Here is a 6,823-nt window from a genome sequence, read left to right as displayed (position 1 = left end):
AAGGAACAAGACTAAAAGCACATAAAATGACCCAATCAAGAAAGTGGATGAGGAAGTTACATTTATTCTTTCTTTCATAAGAGCATGGGGAGGAATGAAAGAAAAGCAGTTAAAAAATGTACATTTTCACCATGTGCATAGACAGCCTATGTTCTCATTAAAGCAGGCACCCCTTAAGACAGAAATGCAGGTTAGGTTTGCTTACAGCTGAAAGCAATTTCAAGAGCTATAACAGTACTAGTATGCAGGGTCCAAATCCTAATCTTAGCTGGTGGGGATGGTCTTGCATGTGGCTGTAATGGCGAATGTGAGAGGTATGGGTTCAATTTCCTTCCCTACCCTGCAATCTCAGTTTGGTGTGGAGGGAGGAAAGACAATAGAGGGCCAGATGCTTAAACGTGGTTTGGAAACCAAACTCCCATGAGAATGACACATGTCAGTGCCTTTAAAACATGGGTCTCTCTGTGCCTCTGCTCTCCAGCTACAGAGCACAAACAATGGCATTGCACTCCATCCAAAAAACACAGAAGGGCCAATCCATCAAGGCTTAAGAAGTGCACAGATACATATTCCTGTGACCAGGGATACGAGAAATATTATCTTCAGAATTAATTCAACTTTCTAATTCTGTGGGTTTTTTTGTTGTTTGTTTGTTTGCTTTTTTCTCCTTGTCCCAAAGTACACGATATTGCTGACCTCTGCGAAGGTCAGACTGGGCTAGTACAGCAGCAGTGGTCCTCTCCTGGAGGGGGATATTCTGATGCCACAGAGTTAGGAGAGCAATAGCAGTGCTTGATGAGTCCTGCCTGTGACTCAGCACCCCTCTCCCCTTTCTGCGTTCTTAAATTTTTAGCGACTGAGTTTGTATCCGTGCCTTTGCTCCAGCACGAACCTTTGATGACAAAGCATCAATGAAGGTGATGAAAAGCAAAAGTGAACTCAGTGTGAACCTTGGAACCAACTGTTGGCAACTCTGGGATGAACCTTTACTCCTCTTCCATACACAGGTACCCTGCTGAAACTGCAAGACCCAGCATGCAATACCACATCTTCATTGAAACAGAATATCAGCTGCATAGGAATTAAACATCTGGTAACAAAATATCTCCACTTATTATTGTGTGGGCAAAAGTTTTCGGATTTGGTCTCGCTGCCCCCAGGAACCTGTGTTTGAGGTATATGATACAGCAAAGTTTGGAAGCCAGCAGGTTCAAAGCACCCCACAGCTATTACAACTCCACCAGAGGAAGAAAAATGGCTATACAGCACTTTTTGACTGCATTCTACACAGAATTGGTATATAAAGCACATAACAAATATCAGAAGATGGACTTTGGCATTATATCTGGCCATGCTTGAAAAATCAGGTCAGGCGCATTTGTTTCTGTTCCAACCTCTCCTGCAGATACTGGCTTCCGTGTTTTATTCTGGTTCATGCAGGCCCCGCAACCATCTGCAATTTGGCAGCTTCTGCTGAGTTAGAAAATGTCAGCGGGAGAGGGGAGGGGTGACTAAAGGGAAGAGAAAAGACAGAAACTTTTCCAGCCATCAGCTTGCCTTTCTTTTCAGCATGGTTTGTGTGAGCTCTGCTGGCAATACCTACAACTTCTTTCTTTCATTAGGACATCTGATTGTGCTAACTGCAGCTGCCCACTGCTTGATTAAAGATGTGCTTTTAACTGAGAAGAGTGCAATTAAATGTGGGAGTTGTATGGATCCAAGACCTTAATCAGGGGCAGGAGAATAAAGTATTGCAGACTTGGAGCATACTGCCTGGAATCTGTTAACTCAACACTGACAGGCAGAGACCAGCTCAGTTTTGAATCCAATATGCCTTATATGGAAGATTCAGCAACATTTTAATAATTTTTATCCACTAGGCTGATAATAGGAAGTTCCTCTGATGACACTCTGTGAGACTTGTCCGCTGGTCTTTGGGATGCCCACAACAATTTTCCAGAACTAGGACAAAAACTCAGCAAATTTTGCCAAAGTGTAATGTGGAGATACTTGTTAATTGAAGAAAGGAATTCTCTTTGCATCTTTTCATGTCTTTCATCCATGGCTCCTTTCCAGATTACTCCCACAAATTCAATGATAGGAAATATTAGGTGAAAACTGATCTTAAACATACTGGTCATGATTCAAGACAGAAAAGACTTCTAATGATTTCAGTGGATTTTGGATTTGTTGCTCTTTGTTTTACCCTGAAATAGGGAGTTCCTGCTGTCTCTCTGCTATGTCTGCAGAGTGACTAACATAATCTAAACAGACAAGTCAGCCAAAGAAAGTATTATTATAACCATTATTTTGCAGAAGGGGAACGAAAGTCCAGACCTGCAAAACTATGCAAGTGCTTCACTCACTCCTGCAGAAACAAGCACTGGGTTCCTCTTTGGTAATCTGACCCAGTGGTTTGAGCGAGATTAGCCAAATCGTCTATTGGTACAACAAGAAACCTGAGCATAGATCCCCACAGTCGCAGTCCCATGCACAATCTTGATGCTGTTTCTGTTCTTGGATTAAGATGAACAAGAACAGAAAACTAATAGTAAACATTAAGTGATTAGGCCTGAAATGTAAGTACAAGGATGAAGCTCTACAGAACGCATGTACATTTTAAAAAGGGACTCTTCAAATTGTAAATATAGATTTACAGAATTACTTACCCAATGTTACACAGTTCACTGGCTAGAATAAGCTTGACTTAGTTATCAAATTACTTGAGATAGTGATCAAATTTCTAAATAATTCATACCTTGCTAACCTGTGAAAGCACATAAAGGCTGTACCCAACGAGTTACTCTCTGTGAACTGAGTCTGAGCAGAACAAACGCTACCTCCTCGGTCTTCAATGAGATCTACAGTTAATATAACATAGCTCTGACCTAGTTCATAGATCGATATTTCACAATGGCATGATAACATCACTGGAGTGGAGCACTCTTCTGAATACAAAACCAGCTAGATTTTCCCTTCCCTAACATTAAGTGAGATGACATCAATGACAGCATCACTAGACTATGCAAATTAGACTAATCTGGGAAGAAAAGGAAAAAAAAAAGAAAGAAAAAGGAAAAAAAAAAAAAGACAAACTGAACAAATTGGACTAAACCAGAGGTCTGAATCTGTCCAATTTTGGATGAATTCAGTTTGGACACAGTTTATGTTTGACCTCTGTGTGCCAAGTGAATGAACAGAATTTCCCCAAATCATCCTGAATTGGGGAAATCTTCAATTTTATTCCAAGTCTTTTTTCTACAGCCTTTCTCCAAATCACAGGAAAATGTACATTGGGAAAAATATGAACTTACTCAAACTGGCCCTATAGATATAGCAGCAAACCTATAGTGTTAGAACAAGATACCACGAGAAAGGATTAGGGCTGCTTTAGCTGAAATGAGTAATAAATGACTCGGTCCTACTCCCTACCCTAAAATGCCTCAGCGTTTCCTTTCACTGGGGTGTTGGTTGGGATCCCAAGTCCAGTGTAACGCCACTGTTTGTTTCAGTTTAGCTAACACTGATTCTAACTGTGTATGGGCCCCACCGTTGCTGTTTCCATACAGTGAACTAAGAGCAAAAGCAAGGAGGAAGCAATAACAAATAGATCAGTGTGTATATACACGTGTTGTGTACATGTGCTGTGTGCATGTGTATACACACATAAAAGCAAAGCAAGCACTCTGAACTGGTGAACTTTGATTTTTCTCAAACACTACAGAGCCCCAGAGGTGGTGTCTCCAGCATTACATCATCCTGCTTCTCCCAAACATATTTAAATGTATAGCTCCTATGAAACACAACAGCCAAGACCAAAAGACATATGGTCTGGCACTGAATGGCACCTCCTAGGAAAAACAAAATATCTAACACATAACTACTCTTAGGAGGTTGTACAGGCAGCATAGTGATGCTTAAATCACAAGACGACTGTTATCTTAATTCCTGAATGTTACAAATTACTCCCATCGTCCACTTTCCCCTCACTACGAGAGAAAAAAGTTGGTTTATTTCCCAGAGACAAGAGTAAAGGGACAAATCAATTCTAAAAACCTTGGTGGGCTGGCAGCAGATCACTGGCTGGAGATTTTTAAACAGTTTTAAATTCTTCTTGGCCCTTTATACATCTAGTTCAATTTTTGGCTACCTTTCAATAGAGAATGAGGAATTCTTCACTTTCTGTCCAAACTGCTGTAAAGTTTTGCTATAAAAAGAATTAAAATTGCAGAAGCCCATCCAAGAGGTGGTTGAGAGAGACAGACTCCTGCACAGAAATGCAGAAAACAAAAGCTTTCTCCCCAGTACAAAAAAAACAACCAACCACCACTAACAACAAAAAAATTCAGCCCCGAACAGGCTGCTTTAGAGCTTGTTGCAGGCCACCACAAATGACACTTTTCTCTGGCTTCTCAGAGACAGGCCATGGAAACCTCTTGTGTTTTGCAGGTCTGGAGGCCTGCAGAAGAGGAGCTGGAAGGTTGAGAGAAACTTTTAGGCAGCTATTTTTGCCAGGCCCTTTTCTCTTCAGTTTGGGTTGCTGATTCTTCACCTCCCAAAGGAAGGAGAGCCAGGGAAGGAGTAAAACTATGGAGGGGAGAAATGGAGGTTCAGCTTCTCTGCATGGACAAGAATGTGACTTCATTTCTTTACTCTTAAACTGCCAAAGCACTACAAAAGTCTCCAACCCATGCAGTGTCATTTTGCAGTGCCTAAGCTAGAGGATTTTTCTAACTCTCTCTATTTCCACTCTCCATCCACCTTCTCCCCCCACCCTGCAGTACAAGAGGCAAAATTAGGATCAGAGCTTGTAGAGTAGGCTTCCAGTATTTGGAAGGAAAAGGTGGTATGTATAAGCACATTTTTTTCATTAAAAGATTTGACTGTATTTACTTACTTAAAAGAAAATGAGCTTTCAGAAACTGCTGGATCCCATTAACTGACATGCTGGTTTTAATATGTAAAGCATGTCAGTAGCATTTTTTGGGGAGCAGTCTGTTTACTTACAATATTGGAGATAATTTACCAGTGTTTAATATGAGTCTGACCGTGGTACCCATCTATACACAAAATGGCATCCTAGAGCCAAAACAGCTACACTGGACACTGTCAGACTTCCTGGAGGGAAAACTGTTAACATGTCAGTTTGGACAATATCATCTCACCCAGAAGATCATGCACTTTTACATAGATATATGTATAGACAGGAGATGTGGCAGTGTAAGAGCCAGCTTGTGAACCTCTTACCTCCTTTGGTAGCAGGCTACTTCTCTGAGCAGGCATTTTGGCTTCAGAAGAATTCCCTGAGGGACTTCTTACCAGGAATAGCTCAGGTAGCTCATCTGCCTTCGGGTGATTTTGAAAAATGAATCTCAAACTCCCAATGAGAATGCCTTTGTGGAAACTACAAGGATTCTGCAAAGAAACAAGTAGTCCATATGTACACATATATTTGTCTGTGGTGCATTTCCATCAATAATATCTTAAGCAGCTCTACATCATATATGGTACCAGAATTGTCGAACTACTGCAGATATCTCATGAGGTAGAAGCAAAACTCAGTATGATTTTCTGTGTCACCATCCAAAGTGCACATATGAGTGCAATTTTCTTTAAAGAAAGTCCTTTTCTTTAGTTCTTTTCTCTCTCCACAAGTATGATTTCTTGATGCTACAAATTCTTCCAGTTGCAGTAAACTGCTTTAGGGAAATCTAAGGGGCACTGATAAAAGACTATGCAGGCACATCTGCTACATCCCTGTGACACGCTACCAAGTTAGTAGAAGTCCATGCACCCACTGAGACCAAATATTAAAGAACCTTTGCCTTTACTGGGGTGACTGGTCAAGGGATTTTAGCTCACTCGTTACTATCAGCCAGTACAACCTGCTTACCTGTATTATACATCTGTGCAGTGCTTGCTCTCTTCCCTCCATTTCATATTGGGATCACATCTACTCCCTAGTAAAGGGAAACATTATCTCATGCAAAACAGCCCAGATATTTTGGGCTCACACATTAGATGAAATGACATAAAAGTAAGATGTAGGGATTTTTCCCTATGATGTCATTTTTTCAGTGATTATTGGCCACAGTGATTGTTCACCCACACAAACACGCATCACTGGGAGGAATCAGTCTCTGGAACTTCCAACAGAAGCACTGTAGACTGAGATTACTGAAGAAAAGGCTTAAATCAGCAGCCTCTGGATAGGTACCAGGAAAATTAGTTCCTATAAGAATAAACACTAACTAGTAGTTGCATATTTTTTTCACTGCTCTTTTACCTAGGGAGTAGTAAGGGATTTAAGACTACGTGAAATGGATCTGATCCAAATTCATGAGATGCTCCGTCCCAGGACAGGTGCTACTTCTCCTTCATTCCCCAGATGTCCTTAGAGAAGGGCATCCCCCCAGAAAAGACCATAAGACTGAAATTTTTGTCCCAGTCTGGTGAAAAACATCCTGTACAGAGGACTGACGTTGCTTGTACTCTCATCAGGCTGCCTGGCATGACCCATGGAGCTGAGGTACAGCCCAGCTCTTGTTGTCCTCAGGCAAAAGGCTGATTTACATTTATGTTTCAGGAATCTCCACATTTCAACAGTGTGACAGAGTGTCCCCTTGTTGGGAATCCTGCGTGGGTAGAAGATACAATCTGCTGTGCATTCAGTAATGTTCATGCTACGAGCACTATCATGTTCCTGGTGGTAAAACCAGCTGCTGCCAATGAAAGGATTAACAAATGAAACAAGCATTCCTCAATAACCACCACACCATCAGACATGGGAAGAGGAAGGATTGGTGTTAATCTGACATCCATT

The sequence above is a fragment of the Anser brachyrhynchus genome, assembly GCF_964034855.1.
Source record: "Anser brachyrhynchus genome assembly, chromosome: 3".
NCBI lineage: Eukaryota > Metazoa > Chordata > Aves > Anseriformes > Anatidae > Anser > Anser brachyrhynchus.
The sequence above is the reverse complement of the archived record's forward strand: the minus strand, read 5'-3'. Positions refer to the sequence as shown.